The following is a 17,124-nucleotide window of genomic DNA, read 5'->3' as shown; positions in this document are numbered from 1 at the left end:
ACTCCTGCTAACATCCTTTTCGTCCATTTGATTGGAGATGACATCCAGAATAAACTGCTCCAACACCTTTCCAGGAGCGGAGGTGAAGTTGACTGGCCTAGATTTTTCTGGCTCCTTCCTCTTTTGAAGACTGGAGTGACGTTAGAGGAACTCCAGTACTCAGGCACCTGCTCACGCTGCGGAGACTTTCTTCTTCCATTTGGGTTTTTCTGCAAGCTCCTTGCTCATTCTTGCAGGCTTCCTGCCACCTTTGCAAGATTTCTTACTCTCAATGATACACCAATCTTGAGCTTCATAGAAGCAGTGCTTGAATGTTAACCAACTCTCTTGGGCCCCCTTACCTTCCAACACTCTAATCAATGGGATACCTCAAATAAGTCCTTGAAATGGTCAAAGCTGACTCTCCTGAAGTCTGGGGTTTCAATCCTCTTTATTGCCTTGCTTTTTGCACACAAGGTCCTGAACTTCACTATCTCACGATCACAGCATTCCAGGCTGCTCACAACCTTCACATAACCAACCAGCCCTTCCTTGTTAGCAAGAACGAGGTCCAGCAACACACCTGTCCTCACTGAATCCTCCACGACCTGCATCAGAAAGTTATTTTCCATGCGCTACAGGAACTTCCTGGACTGTATGCACCTGGCAGCGTTGTTTTTCCAGCAAATGTCAGGGTGCTTGAAGACCCCCATTAGAACCAGTGTCTGTGACCGTGAGGCTATTTTCAGCTGTCTGCAGAAGGTCTCATCAACTTCCTCCTCTTGATCAGGGAGTCTGTAGTTAACATCCACAGTGGCATCGCCTGTATTAGTCATGTCTCCATGATAGCAATGAAATCATGGCCCTGTGACTGCACACAGATCTCTTTCTCCTCTTGTTTATTCCACATGCTGCATGCATTGGTATACAGACACTTTAGAGAATTAAAAGGAGCAGAGGGTGCAAGTATCCTTAGAGGGTAGCAAGAGAATCGCCTGTAGCTATACAGTGTTGAGGCAGCTGGCTTTCTGGTTCCTGTCATGGGACAAAGCTAAGGAACATTTGTCACTGTTCTGGTTGGCATGACCCATTCCCCAGTCAATTGCAATGGCATGAATATTACAATTTTTGACCTCAACCCCAAGTCCTTCTGCTGAATGTCCTCCTCAGTAAGTTTGCCTGCCTGCTGCGAAAGATTGTCCTGCCTATACTAGACAGGTAGATCCCAACCTTTTATAACATGTTATAATCTTCATAGAAAGTCCCACTGCCATAAAAATCAAAACCCTCACATCAGCACTAGTCACATAGACAGGAATTCATATGCATTATATGTCTATTTCTGGCTTCTCTCTTCCCTTCTACTGGCAAAACTGAGAAGATAACTTGGGCACCAGTTGTTTTTAATTGTTCTCCTGGGGCTTTATAGTCTTTTTCAATTCCGCACATGTTCTGGCTTCTTCTGTCATTCATGCCCCCATGAAATACCAATAATGGGCAGTAGTCCATGCTGTATACAAGCTGCAGTACCCTTGGCAATGTCCTGGATCTTTGCTCCCATGAGACAGCAAACCTCTAGAGACTCAATGTCAGGACAGCAGAAGGGAGCCTCAGTGCCCTTTAATAGGGAGTCACCCACTAAAGCATACTGAGTTTCTTTTATTTATTTATTTATTTATTTATTTTAAATCAGGCTGCTGATATGGTTTCTTCTTGCAGGTCTTTGTCCTGCATGTCATGGGTATCTATTGCTGTAAGGGCATAATATCCGTTTTTTTGTAGTGGAGCTGAAGGGTAGGGACTGAAGTGGAGCCCTGCTTTTGTGGGTCACTGGGGACTAAGTTGCTTCCTCTTTGTTTTCTGCTGCTGAAGTATGAAATAAGGGTTATAACAGACAGTTGCTCCACATGAGTACAGACACTAAAGAAAGCTTACAAAGGAGATACAGATCATAAAGTTCTTTTAACTGCTTAAGTGCCTCCTCACCTTAAGCTTATTCCTGTTATCTTGCTACTGCAATTAGACAGTTTTGTATCCCTCCTGCAGGAGCAGGAGTGGTAGGAATCACATAGATCTATGTCTTCACTTTGTTCCAGGCTATGATATTTCTTCTTATTTTCACTTCCTTGTCCTTTTGACCTCATGTTACTTGTGATTGGTATGGAATGTCACATGGTAATCCATACAATTCTATTCTTTCTTTTTTTGTTCTTGTTGAAGTTCCTCCATTAGTACACTCACCATACCCTTGCAATCATTTTCCCTCCCCAGCTGTGTCTGTTTGTTGGATCATCTTGTAAAAAAATCTGGAGTAGCAAAATATGATATGTAACAGATAGGACGAGGAATCCTTTTATAACTCTCAAGCATTCTTAAAAACAGTGTCACAGAGGAAACCATGGTGAGCTCAGGAAACAAGATATTTCAAGACATCATGACTTCCCCTGCTTTGTATTTGCCATACTTTGTACTTGCCAATATTCTTGTGAAGATGGAGAGCTAGAATCTGACCTTGGAGATGATCATAAAAATCATGTTTGCAGGTGCAGACTGCTTCTCCATAAGTACTTCCTGGGATGTAAAGAACTGCCAACCAAATCTTGATGTGGAATCTGAAGAAGTTATTCAAGTAGTCCTACAAATCACTGAATATAGATAACAGCTCAAGGCTAAGTGAACTTGTTCCAATATGAAGAACATGAGCAGATCTGCAAAGTCAGAGCTTTCATTACAGCCTTGATAAGTCAGCCAACACCACTTTGTTTGTTAAATATTTGTTCTTACTAAAATAAAAGAGTGAATGAATGAATGAATGAACAAACAAACAAACAAATAAATATTTTTCAGAGCTGACCTAAGACTCAGAAACAGTGTTGTGGTTTAACCTGGAAGGTGGCTGAGCACCACTTGGTCACATGCTCAGTCTCTTCCCTTCCAAGTGGAATGGAGGAGAGAGTCAAAAGGACAAAAAATGTGGAACTCATGGGTTGAGATAAAAACTATTTACTAAGATAGAGAAAAGAAAGAGGAAAAAATATAGCATATATATTTAATGTAAATTATATAAATAATTTGTATATATATATATATATACCAAGTGATGCACCAGCAATTGCTCACCACCCACCAACCTACTACAGGCCACCTGATTAAGAGGAGCCTGATGACAGTGCCTTCCTGTGTTAGCTACAAGAAGTTTTACTCTCACAGGCTCTGACTCTGATGGGGACTTCCAACCACCCAGATATCTACTGACAGGACATGGCAAGATGTAAGCGATCCAGGAGACTCCTGGAGCCCATTGACAATAACCGTCTGGTTCAAATACTGGACAGATCTACCAGAGGTGAAATGTTACTACCCTCCACTGTAAGGGCGGAGAAAGTTGAAGACCTACTCATGAGACTGAATGTGTACAAGTCCATGGTACTGGACAACATGCATCCCAGCAGAACAAGGGATATGATTGTGTCCCTCCATTCTGCCCTCGTGAGGTCCCAGCTAGAGTACTCCATCCAAGTCTGGGGCCCCCTACACAGGAAAGATGTGGAACTTTTGGAGGTTTGGAGGAGCGACATGAAGATGATCAAAAGGCTTGAGCACCTCTCCTGTGAAGAAAGACTGGAGAAACTGGGCTTGCTCAGCCTGGAAAAGAGAAGAGTGTGGAAAGACCTCATTGCGGCCTTCCAGTATTTAAAGAAAGTTTATAAGTATGAGGGAAATCAACTTTTTACAAGGGTAGACAATGATAGGACAGAGAGGAATGGTTTTAAACTAAAGGATGGGAGATTTTGATTAGACGTCAGGGGGAAGTTTTTTACTCAGAGAGTGGTAGGGTGCTGGAATAGGCTGCCCAGAGAGGCTGTGGATGCTACATCACTGGAGAAGTTCAAGGTCAGGTTGGATGGGGCTCTGAGCAATCTGATCTAGTATTTGATCTAGCAGTTGGCAACCACACCTGTGACAACGGGGCTGAAACTCGATGATCCTTGAGGTTCCTTGTAATCCAAGCCACTCTATGGTTCTATGACGTATGCCTAGCTAGTTTTCCAAGCAGTGGGAGGCTGCCCAATGAACTCCTCCCTTCTCAAACTTTCCTTCCACATGATGTCATACAGTATGGAATATCCCCTTCTCCAGTTTAAGTCACTTGCCCTGGTTCTGTTCTCTGCCATCTCCTTGTGCACCCCAGCCCCCTTTCTGGCAGGGCAGTAGAAGAAACTGAGTAACTGCTGCAGTGCTCTATGCAGCACCACTCAGCAACAACTAAAACATCAGTGTGTTACCAACACTGCTTTTCTCCTAAAACCAAACACAGCATCATACCAGACACTATGAAGAAAAAAAAACTCTGTCCCAGCTCAAACTAAGATAAACAGGCACAGTTTTCATGCCTCAGATTTCATATTCTGTCTCCAAAATTCACGTGACCCTTGACAGATATTTAATCAGCTAATGTGTGCATGCCAGAATAAATAGATTAATGAGTAGGAGAGAGAAATTAAGCAGGAAGCCATGCTTTCTGGCAAATACTTCTTCAAGGCTCCATCAAAAATCTGGGAAAGTCTGCAGAAAGAATACTTAGTGAAAGAAAACAATAACTACAAAAGCAGTACCCACCATCGTAAGAAAATTAACATTATTCTTCATTTCATTATCCTAAACTCAATGGCCAGATCCTGTAATGGAGAATTCAAAGTAACACAGACTTCCATGGGAGTGATCTAAGCTAGTGATATCACTGCCATCAGAGCTGTCTGAAGTGGAATCTGGTCCTGTATAAAACAGGAGCTGAAGTGAAACAGGAAGTCAGATTTTCAAAAAATGCAGTACAGTGCCCCTGGTGCGAGACAGAATGAGATAACACTACATCTGGAACGTGCAGTAACGACTTTCCATATTGACCACAAGCAACACAGGTCAACCATGTCTTCCAAATTAACTACAGGACAATGTCAAAAATCCTTCAGTCTGGGCATCACTTAGAGACATACTGAGCCCTTTCTTGTGAATGCTAAACTTTTGAGAATCACAGTTAGGAAGATAGTATGGTGAACATCAGTGAAACGAGCAAAGTTTAAAGTAGGAGGAGACTGTCTGTCTCACTGCCTAAAGTTGTTGATCAAAATCTGTGGCAAGTATCTTCCCTTAGCATTTTTATTTCTATCAAACTCCTGATTTATTGAAATCTCTTGAAAGGAAAATATTCTTCAATTTCAATGAAGTCAGTTTATTCCCTCACCTCTCCTCATACTTAGACCAACAGACCTCACAAGTGACTTAAGGATTTAGCATCAAAACATACTGCTCTCATGCTATCCTGCATATCAGTGAACCACTAACTAGACAAGGCAGAAATGGCTGAAAGTCCCACATAAGGGAGGACAGATGTACTAAATTTGCTTTTGTTACAGCTGCTTCTACACGTCCCATTAGAACAAATTTGCATAATATGCATGTTCTGTGTTCTATGTGCAAAACAGAGTGCAGAGGCAGAAGACTAACACCAGGAGACTCCAGGGATGGAAAACTTACAGCTCAGCTGTTCAACATGAGCAATAGTCTCAGTTTCCTGGCGTATATCTGAAGGTATTTTCCCTCTCAAAGCTCACATTCTCATCATCCAGTTCATTGAAAGATCTTAGCGAGGAAGGGAAAGGATATGAAATCCCATGTAAAATCTAAAGTTTCCTCACTAAAAAATAGTAGTTTCTATTTTATTAAGAAGGTTAGTGACAGATTAGCTGAAAAATGGCACCTATTTCCTATGTTATCAATGTGCTGGCAGCAGCACAGCTATGAGGATTATGAAAGACAAAAAGGACTTTCAGGCCACACTGAAGTAGAGAAGAGTTTATCTGCTGTTTGTGCCTGTGAGCAGTAGCAGTGCAGATCCTTCCTCTGAGCAAGCAGCTCAGGATCCTGGCCAGCATCTTGGCAGTCAAAGAGAAAATGGGAAGAACTGCAAAGGAAGTTAGAGATGACAGATCTGATCACCTGTCCAGGTGACACTTCTGCTGTACAGAAGCTATTTTCTCACTTACCGACAACTTTTCAGTGATGCGTGGTTTCTTCTGTTCTGTTTGTTTTCCAATTCCCAGCCCAGAGAGCCTTATTCTCATAATTCAGTTCAAACTGTATTGTTGTTCTGTGGTCATTCTAGAATAGAATTATCACTGCTAGTCCTGTTCATTAACTCCTGCAAGCCAGCACTTCTGGTTTTTCAGCACATCATGTAGTTCTTTGTTAATGCACTGTTGAATCTAGCACATAAAGAGATATCTTTGCATAGATAACTGAAAAGTAAACAGGCTACATGTGCATAAGGCTACTTACAGTTCCATTTCATTGAGGTCCTGGTGGCTTGCTTTGTGCTTCCACTTTCCTCTTTTGCATAGTTGGCTATATTTTCTCCCCATATCCATATGTCTTTCTGCACCATATTCTGATCCCTAAATAGCTCTCCTGCTTTCTTTTCTTTTTTTTTTTTTTTTTGGCCTCCCTTAACATTCAGGACATACAGGCCTTAAATAGCTCTGATTCATGATAATGCTTGTGTGCTTGTGGATGCCAGTATTAACATTGTCTGAAGGCCCTTTCAAAAAAACTAGAAAGTTATCTGTATGTATCCAGCAGACTTTTCAACAGAGTTCATTCTCCCATTCACACATGAAACATGGGCTGAGAGCAACCTCAAACTGGCTCCCTACTGTTCAGTGCTGCAGATAGGTGTTACATCCTACTACATCCTGTAGACAGGTTACATCCTACTATCATTTTGCACCACCACAGAGATCTGCACAAGCACCAGAGAGTTGGATAATTAGACCATAAAACACAAATCTCCAGGTTCCAACCTTCTTTGGAAGTACTGAAGCATTAAAAGACCTTCAGATATTCCAAGCCTATGGCTTTCACACTGGGTACCAAACTTCTTTCAGTTTTGTTGAGCAACATCATCTCAGCTCTGGGTGCTCCTACACAGAATGTACACTCTTCCTTAACCCAGTTCAGTCACATACTGCTGGCAAATGTGAAGCCTCTCCTGTGAAGCACAAAGGGAGGAGAGTAGTCAGCAGAACACCCTCTCAGAAGCAAAGCTGTGAGTACAGCTTATGAAGGACAAGCCAGGGGACGAAGAGAGGAGGAAAAGTAGTCCACATTTTGGCAGGACATTTTCTGACCAAATAGATGTCAACCTAAGTATCAGAAGCAAAAATATAACGTGCAGACAGGCCATTTCAGGGAAGAAAATAAACAGTCTTGAATGGACATCTGGAAAAAGGCTTTGTGTAATCATACTTATATCTTTGGCCACTTTGAAATTAAGAATCTGACATTGCTAACTGGGACTTATTTTTACTGCAGAATCTTTTGCAACATCTCTGCAAGTTCAGAAAACAAAGCTTAATTCACACTCTTTTGCAGTGATTGTTTACACTGCTGAGGGGGAGAGGAAGGGTCTGTCATGAAAAATATTATTTGCTTGTGGTGAGTAGAAGACTATGAACAATTCACAGAAATATAATGAAGCAGAAAGAAAGGGAGGATGACCCCCCCTGAACATGTAACCACTAGGTACCATGTAAGACAGCCCACAAAACTTGGAAAACTACTGCTATACAAACAAAAATAGGCACTTGACAATTTATATCCATAGTTAACAAACCAAAATTTAGTTCTATCCAATTAAATATAGTCTCCAGAAGGAAAAATATAAAGGTCAGCTGTGTAAGGCCAGTGACACAGCACAGACACTGAACAGGAAAATTCCAAAAGGTACCCCTGGAAAGGAAGCCATTAAGGAAAACTAGAAGACAAAGCAACCAGATCAAACATGTTGTTAGGAAGCAATTAGGAATGAAGTGTTCCTCATTTGATGCTGAAACAAAAACGTAAGTAACACTTTACTTTCCAGTGCAGCTCCACTAAACGCAGTCTCTAGCCACAAACATATGCAAGTGTCCCAGCTGAAGGTTTCTGAAGAGATGGCTTTGCTCTCAGGCTGATTCAGTAAATCTTAACCTCACTGATACTATGTCTTCTTAGAAAATACAGACTGCTTTGAAGCTGAGCATTCAGCTTAACATTTCAGTAGATAAATGTCCGTAACTGAACTGTCTTTATCTTTATTAGGATTCCTTTTTGAATCTTTGTATTCCTCTAACTCCATGTCTACCTGCTTAGTACTCTTGTTATCATCACCATGGTCATTATTATAAGCATTACCATTATTATTATTATTATCAGAAAGTAAAAGCTCCATGGGCAGGCATAAAAGGTGCTGGGCTTTCTGATCTAAGCCTTTCGACTCCTGTTCTTCCCCGGTGAAGAACAGAATTTTGAACAAATAAACATCAGAACAGAATTAGCAAGAAAATTCTGAGAAAGAGCTTCTACATACCTGTATATTTTTCAGCCTCCTGATATTTCCATTTGCTGTGAAAGTAATGGAGAGGGTGACAAATCTCACCGTTTCCCCTGAGTTCCTTCTTTGCCTTCTTCCTTCTTTTCCTTCTTTCCTTCTGAATTCAAATTCAAACTGGGAGAAAAATTTCCCCATTGTCAGATGAATATCTTGTTAATATACAAAGCTTCAAGGAAACTGAGACAATCCTTTCTAACATCAGATCAAACCGTATAACTACAGGATATCAAACACAGAAAAGGACTGCAGCACCATGAAGAATCAAGGGCTACTACCACTCAGCTGAAAACACACGGCCTTCCTGGATCCAATGCAAACTTTCCTAATTTTGTTGATAGCTTACAGTGGATGTGTAGTTAAAGTACAACGTGACTGTTTCTTTTGTTACACATCTTCAACATCTACTAAATGTAGCCTTGAAAAGCTTCCTGCACTGAGAAATTTGGACTATCTAACCATAATTCACTTGCTGAAGGAGCCAGAAGTAAATCTACTCTTCACTGAAGCATTTAATCACTTTGAGAGTTAGCATATACACTGAGTTCTCTGGCAATGAATTCCGAAACTGAAGAATGAATTAAAATAGTTCATTAGACACATAAAGCTTTCATTTAACAGAGACGAGGTTAGTAGCTGTGAAAGGAAGGCTTTGAAAACTTAGCTATGGCTTTACTACAGCTAACAGGGGAGTATTTTTTAATTAGATGTTTTTTAAATGGGTGTTAGAAACTAACTAGGTATTTCTGTAATCTATTCAGTTAAATTTCTGTCTTGTCTTTGTAACAGTCTTCCCAACCTGTGAAAAGTAATCAGTTCTGCATTAATAACTCAGGTTCTGATGAACTAAAAAAACACTTCTTAAAAATAAGTGTTGTCGGTTTGAAATTGACTTTATGGGAAGTAAACCAACAAAATTCTATTTGGGAAGAAATATGTTTTTTATGTAAAAAAGATTTTAATACACTGTCACCCTTCTTTTTCTTTTTCTTTTTTTTTTTTTTTTCTTCTTCTGTAAGAGTACAGATTCAGTTATCTGTTCGTACAAATTGACATCTCACTCAGTCTGCAAGCAAAGGGAATGGTTTGGTTGGTTTTCCTCATCGTGTTTCAAAGATCTCAGTAAGCACAGTGAAAGCATCTGCCAGGGAGGGTGCTCTTCCCTTCTCATCTCCTGTTTTATTGGAAAAGCAGGAGGAAAAGGAGGAAAGTAATATCATCAAGCAACTTTTCTCTTGGAGGAAACACAATCAGACGTCATCTGGTTATACTCTAAACCTCACACTTTTCCAAGACAAGGTGTCATCTTGAAAAAATTCATCGTGTTCGCCAGCAGGTGTGTAAACCAGCTCCAAGCAGAATCATAGCATCTTACATGTCTTGCTTGACAGGACGTTCTCTCTGTAGCTCCAAGTATGCTCGACAGCAAGCCTTGAATGGCAGTTCTGCTGGATGTCTACTCTGCAAACTGACAGATCCATGCTGGAGCTCCCTGCTCCAAGATTTGGAGCATAGTAATGAGGACAGTGAAGCTCAGAGAGCTCTGCATCCCATGGCTGTGCTTAGGTCAGACTCAGAGAGCTCCGGTCACCAAAATGTCCATTCAGCAGCATGGGAAGCAAAGCCCTTTCTTTGAGGCTGTGCAGCTCAAGGATTAGCATCAGTTACCAGGCCCATCAAAAGGTGTCAAAAGCCAGAAATAGGAACATCACCAGAAGCTGCCAAAAAAGTGACATGGCTGGAGCTAAATGGTGTGTGCTGCTGTTTGTGCTCAGAGCTCAGGACCTCCCGTGTAAGCCATTTGTCTGCAGTGTGGTAGGCAGTACATGCATAATAGAGTCTGAATGACTGTGGGAAATACAGCAAAACAAGGACTAAGCCTTCTGTGTTTTGGATTAACAGTAAACTTTAGCTGCATGCATGTGAACTATGCAGCAAGGCCTGAGAGACAGATATCTTTTACATAAAGTTTGAAACTCCTTGGAAATACCAAAACTATCTTTTTAAGAATATAGGCAAAATAGTTAGAAATCTATGTGCAACATTGTCTTTTAAGACATTGAGCACTTCTTTGAAGAATTAGTCTTCAGCTTCACATCATAGTGGTTACCTGCCACACAGTGAAAGGAATCCTTCACATCTCTCCCCCTTGCTTTACTTCTTCTCCCCCTTGCTTTTCTTCTTTCCATCTCCTCTTTGTCTTTTTTTTATGCCTTGTTCCAACTCTTGCTCAAATTTCACACTGCTACTCAGCCATCTAATTTTTAGCCTCAATCCTTCCACCAAGGAAGAGGCTTAAATTTTTGTCTGATATTGGACCCAATCCCTCAAAGTTGCTCTACATTTTGTTCCATCCAAAATTACAGCAAGAAAAATGTAATGGTCTATGATTTTTCTTGAAACACTAAATGCTCCCCCTGCCTGTTGCACTAAAAGATGTGTCCCATCTTTTTCTGTTATTTTCTCCTTTTGTTGAACTCCATCTTGCCAAAGATCTAATTAAGCTGCAAACTATTTGGATTTGACAGAAGTGCAGAAGACTTATTGCACCTATTCTGTTCTTCTTTATCTAATTATAGTACCCACACACTTCTTTCTGCTGCTATTTCTTGTATCTGGGAGATTGTGATTTGAAAACCTTTACATTGAACAAAGAAGAAATTTTGTCATCTCTACCTTAAGGTCAAGAAGATGCCATTTGAACAATATTTTTTCTCATTCATTTACAGAGATATTTCCAAGCTTTAATGTAGTTTTTTAAGTGCTTGAATATCACAGCAATTTGGACAATACACAGGCCCATTCATCTATGTAATTTTAAGAGAATTTTTATAACAAAATGCTTTTACTGGAGTTTGTTGGAAATAAATACATCAATAAATAACGCTTTTGTTTTTACTTACTTTACATTGCAAAGTGTAATGGGTGCAATTGGCAAAGTGTTGGCAACAAGGGCCTGAAGGACCCCTCTATAAGGCAAGGCTGAGGCTGCCCCATGCCAGACACGGCTGTTTCCAGCATGCTCCTACAGCCCCGCCATACGGGTATAACATGAAGGAGTGACGCTGAGCCTGTCAAAGAGAGGGACTGTGTTTCTCCTAAGCATGTGAACATTTGTTTCTTTTTTTTCTTCTTTCTTTTATTTTCCTGTTGCCCAAAGCAGTAATTTTATACACATATAGATATGACCCACACCAAGCAAAGGAAAGATTGCTGTAGCAACCTTTTCTAGGAATTTGCTCCTCTTTCCTTGAATGATTAGATGGCAACTGGCTTAGTAGAACTGGGATATCTCAGTGCAATATGAGTAGATTTTACTCTGCTTTAAGCTACATGATGCAAGAAACAAGCCATCAGTACAGTTTATTCCTGATTCCTTGAATACTGAAATGAGATCAGAATACATGCTATAAAGGTACAAGTCATTTCTTAGTTTTCACCCTGCAGGCATAACAGGAGACAAATTCCATCTAATTATTAGTTGACGCTCTGTTTGCACAAAGGGAAAACAAAGCTAGACACTGAAGAATATTAGAAAAGTTTCCAGAAAACAGAGTTTGCCGTGACATTCTAACAGTATGATAGTGACTTCTGAACAGTACCTCTGTTGTGTAGTTGAGAACAGGAAACGGAGCAGGAACCAGACCTGCCGCAGAAAATAGGCAGGGCTGAGATCAGAAATCAGATGTCCTGTCTAAGCTTTTAACTATGGAAGATCTTCCCAATATATATACCCTGACAAGCATGTGCTAAACCCACAGGGGACCAGAATGTTGCTACCAGGCTCTGACAAGGTAGCAGTAGCCCTGGAGTGACATAGTGAAGAGAGGAAAAGAAGCAGGGCCTAAAGATGAGGGCAAGTTTAAGCTTCAGAGAACTTCAGAAACCTTAGCTTTAAGCATCTCTGCTATAGCCCTTACTCAGCTGGAAGAAGCCACGAAAATTCTGGATGGAGAAATATCACAGGTCCTTACACACAGGCGTCTAGATTCCTCACCCTACATGGAATACATTTTATTTTCCTGTTATCCTTTTGCGCATATAGCTGCTAAAGGCATTGGCACAAATGTCTGATGTTTGCTCTCTTTGCAAGTGTTGACAGTACCTCCCAGGTAACAAGAAGACCTGCACATTCTAGAGAATGTTTGAGTGAGACAACCATCACCCTTCCACTTCACTTGAGAGCCCAGGATGGGCAATATTTGAGCAGGCACGTTCTAAGGATAGAGGGTAATACTGTTTCAATCCTTTCTGTAAGACCTGGACATAATCTCATCATTCCTGTTTTCACAGGATAAGGTCACTCTTTGCAAACACAGACAGCTGGAGGTAATATGGTGTTAGAGATTTTTCATATCAAGAGAGCAGCTGCACAGAGCTAGTGCAGAGATCTACGCACCTGGTGTCAGATTTGCTGCATGAGCTGCACAAAGACTTTGATAAAAGAAAGAATCATGGGGAACTCACTTAAGTTTGCCTTCCATTCCTTGGATTACAGTATCACAGTGGGTTCCTATTCCTCTACTAACATAAGTGGGATTAGGGTATTGCTAAGCAGCAGAACTGCATGTTGAAATACAAGCCGGCAGAGAAAAAGATCAAATGCAGTTTTCATGTGAGATACTTTGTACCAACTCCTGCTGTTTTGCATTGTGCACATCACTGAAACCTCTCATGGTTCTCTGGAAGGATCAAATGCTGATGTGTGTCATGAACTCCACATCTTCAGTGTTATCACACTGGATTCATATCAGTTGCCTAAGACACAGAAAAACCCCAGCAGCAGGCAGTAAGTGTCCTCCCTCAAGGTGTCTATGTCCAGTTTATATGGACTTCCTGGGAGCTTTAATCTATAAACCAGCCCTCTAGGTAGTCTAGGGTCTTTGGTGTCCTCTTGATTTACGACCTTGGCAGCGATGATCCGTTGGGTCGACACAGATCATGCATAGCAAATTTGTAAAACTGGATTCATGCATCCATCACAGAAACTTTAATCAACCTCAAATGTTCCATGTGCCATTCTTCAATTAGACAGCAAACTGTTTCAGCTAGAAAAAGAGTGTTTTAGAAGTTAGATTACGCAGTCAAGTGTATGAGCAGCAGAGTTTTTGCCATCTGCTACCAAGACCTAGGGGACAGACAGTAACCTACCCTGCAAGGAGCAAGATAGCATTACGACCATGTAAATAAAACACGCCAATTGTTATGGTTTTAAATAGAACTTATGCAACATAAATGGTTTCAAACAGTACATAGAATGGATGGTAATGCCCATTGAGTAAATTCTCACGGGACGGCAGTGAGCTGAAATGACCACAAAGAAAGAAATTCTTTAGTAAAAAATAGGTAGTAAGGTAAAATGAAATGTATAGTTGTGCTTAAAGAACATGCTCAGTGAATAAGCTGAATACACAAACATAAAATCTCACCAAGACAACTAATTATGTTCCTCCTCCTTTTCTCAGCAGGACTCCACTGTATGCACCAGCTGTACAAACTTTTCAGTCTCTTTGTTTTGTAGTTACTGGATCCAGCATCTCTGCAACCTACTGGGCTTAATGCTGTACTATCCTCCGGCCGTAGCAGGTAATAGTTGAGCTACCATTTTGTCCAAGGGACCATTTAATCTGATCTGGGAAGCACATTTTGCACTTAGCTTGTTCATCTTGAAGAGACAAGCAACTTTCTGCTAAAGGTGATCTCAGAAACTGCTTTTTCTCTGACAGCATGATAGAGGGAGGTCAAATTTTCATGGACTGGCTGGTCTTCTGAGTGGAATGCTACCCTGAAGCGTTCAGATTTCCTTTAGTGCTGAATTAGACTCTTACAGTACACTCATCTGTGATCCTCAAGGGAGAGAACAAGACTTCACAAAAGATCTCCCACTCTTGATGTATTCTGCCATTAGAAGCAATACAATACCACTGTTCTGCAGTCTAGGACACTGGGGAAATCACTTCATCGAGATGAAGTTTGCTGGAGCTGCCTGTAATGAAAAGCTCTGATCAGGAAACATCAGGGAGAAAAGAGCTGCCTTTCATGACTGAAAGAGAAAGATAGGTGTACTTTGTCAGATTTTGAGAAGAGGAATATCTATGTGATTTGCTTTCTCTCTCTCCCACAAGGCATAGCTGATGTTATAACCAAGTTGCTGTCTGCTTGCTGAGCGAAGGTGCAGGATACTGAGCAAAGATTCACTGCCTGGCCACATTCCATGTGTCCACGGGAGTGGCTTGGAAAGGTTTCTCACCAGCTTGAACTTACTTTCAGTCTAGGACAAGCCAGCCTACTTGTGCTGTTTGCCCTCAGTCTTCTGCACAAAGGCTAGGAGTCAGGATGAATTTGTGAGGTTCCCCAGAAAGACCCATTCTCACAAGTGCAACATAATTCTATCACATATCTGACAGCAGGCTGAATCTAAATGTGAGTTCTTTGTTGGAGAAGTTTATTTGCTTCTTCAAATTGTCCTGCTAATCCTTGGCAAGAGAGAAGCTCTTCATTATGACTCTGAAATCACTCACAGCATGAATACGCTCATGAGTACCTACTACAGCATACTACAGCATTTTGGATTTATGATAATATTCTCATCTTTAAAGACATAATTACCTGTGTGGCTGTAAGCTTGCATGTATAAGAAGCCTTCACTAGCACTGGTGAAATATCTGTTTATTTCTGTATTTTTAAAATGCTCCCATTGCTGTTTTGATTTTTTTTGTTTGTTTTGTTATATTTTCAGATGAAGTTGCCTCAGGCAGAGCAAAGTTCTACTATATCTCATAAAAATATGATTTTCCCAGCTACAGGCCCCTCAGCAACATGATGCTTCTCACTGTTTGTTTGTTAAACCTTTATTAAATTTCCCAGCAAAATATACAACTGCATGTGACAAAAGTACTTGTTCATCTAGTAAATATGTTTTGGAATTTAATGTTATTGTGTATTAAGTTCTAAATTCACTGAAGGAATAAAATACATACACATTTTTAAAGTAACATAGAAAACAAGTTTTTTTTCAATTCAGGACTTAAAGATAGCACAGACCTTAAGTAATGGTATCACACTGTCAACAGATGGACATGGAGAAAGCTCTGTTGAAAGTTCTGTGTTAATTTATGAATGTTATCCACCTTCCCAAATACATAGCTATGGAAATGACCTCAAAACCAGCCCTCTCTAATATTGGGCAGACTTTTTCATGCCTTGGTAAATATAATCTAAAAAGGGCTCTCATGAAAACTGAATCCCATTCTACTCCTCGTGGCAGAGGTTGAACATGTGTATAGCTTAGCATCCAAATCATTCAAGCCTTTTGTATTGGCAGTGTATTAGAGGATGAGAATCAGAATAATTTGCTTGTGTTTGCATCTGGTCATCTGAAATTCAATAGTAGAGACTCTGATGTATGACATTATGAGTTTCCAGGTGTTTCTGCTTGGAGCCCTTGCTATGTCAAGTACCGTGTTTCTGATCAATGCAACATTTGCTGTGTTTCACACCAAACCTAATGTGCTCAGTGACGTGCTCCTGTACAGATATACCAGAAACTAGCTGCCTCTAGCCTGGCAGCGGTTAACAAATCTGCTCCATAACAGACTTACTGAAAAAGTACCATCTGCTTCCTGATAGAGGGATTTCTGGTTTTGTTTTTGTTTTTGTTTTTCCTGTTGACTTAAGAAGACATGAAACAATATGAGCAGTTGGATACCCAAGGTGACAAGGTAATGGAATTTTCCAAGTCTTAAATAAAGGAAGATAACTTATGTAAGTCCTTGGCATTTACAATGTATGGCAGAACATTTTCCTTCCATTCTTGCAACTATTTGCAACACCAAAAAACTAAAAATAATTTTTTTCTAAATTCAAGGTTGTCCTCCTACCAAAAAATATATATGTTTTTAATGCTATTTCTTTGATTTTAATGATTAATCCAGTGTCCGCAGATGATGCACTTGTTGATAAATTACTTGCAATTTACTGCAGACCCTCCCTTTCTTTGCATCTCTCCTGTGCTCTACAGTCTGTGGTGGGGACAGTAAATCAGTACCATGAATATTATATTGTGTGCATCTGGAACAACACCAAAGAAACATAAAACACACAAAAATAGTTTCTAAAGAGAGGAAATAGCTTTTCAAATTTAAATGCATGATGTCTGCAAACTTCACTCAACAAGCTCCACACTGTTGGGAAGACAGGCCAGAGGGCCTGATGATACTCTTTCAACTCTTCACACAGATCCTGTCCATGTGTTTCTGTACCACACGTCATCAGGTAGAACAATCTTATCACCTTGTAAAAGACAGAGAGGCTTTCTCAGGCAGGCTGACAACAAAGGGCTTGGCAGCCATGCACAGCTTGCCCATCCACCATCTAAGAAAGCATGGGGGCCTTTGGGCACCATCAGAGCAACCGTTTATTTAATGTCTGGTTGATTTTTTTAACATACATTTTAGACAGAATAAAAAAAAGTAGAGAAGAAGAGGAATTGTTTTGGTTAATAATAATAGGGAAAAAGGAGGGAAGAAGGGAGAGAAGGAGAAAAAGAGGGAAGGGAGGGAGGGAGGGAGGGAGGGAGGGAGGAAGGAAGGAAGGAAGGAAGGAAGGAAGGAAGGAAGGAAGGAAGGAAGGAAGGAAGGAAGGAAGGAAGGAAGGAAGGAAGGAAGGAAGGAAGGAAGGAAGGAAGGAAGGAAGGAAGGGAGGGAGGGAGGGAGGGAGGG

At 40.7% G+C, this 17,124-nt stretch overlaps 1 long non-coding RNA gene across 1 annotated transcript; it reads left to right on the top strand.

Moving 5' to 3' along the window:
- Positions 1 to 12,539: 12,539 nt before the first annotated feature.
- On the top strand, positions 12,540 to 16,634 carry LOC121108281. Its single transcript, XR_005842700.1, has 3 exons — positions 12,540 to 12,634; positions 13,873 to 13,990; positions 15,144 to 16,634. It is a non-coding gene; the product is annotated as an uncharacterized LOC121108281 (long non-coding RNA).
- The last annotated feature ends 490 nt before the right edge of the window (positions 16,635 to 17,124 follow it).

Source organism: Gallus gallus, chromosome Z (genome assembly GCF_016699485.2).
Source record: "Gallus gallus isolate bGalGal1 chromosome Z, bGalGal1.mat.broiler.GRCg7b, whole genome shotgun sequence".
Taxonomy (NCBI): Eukaryota; Metazoa; Chordata; class Aves; order Galliformes; family Phasianidae; genus Gallus; species Gallus gallus.
Note: the sequence above shows the minus strand (reverse complement) of the source record. Positions and strands in the feature narration are given on the sequence as shown.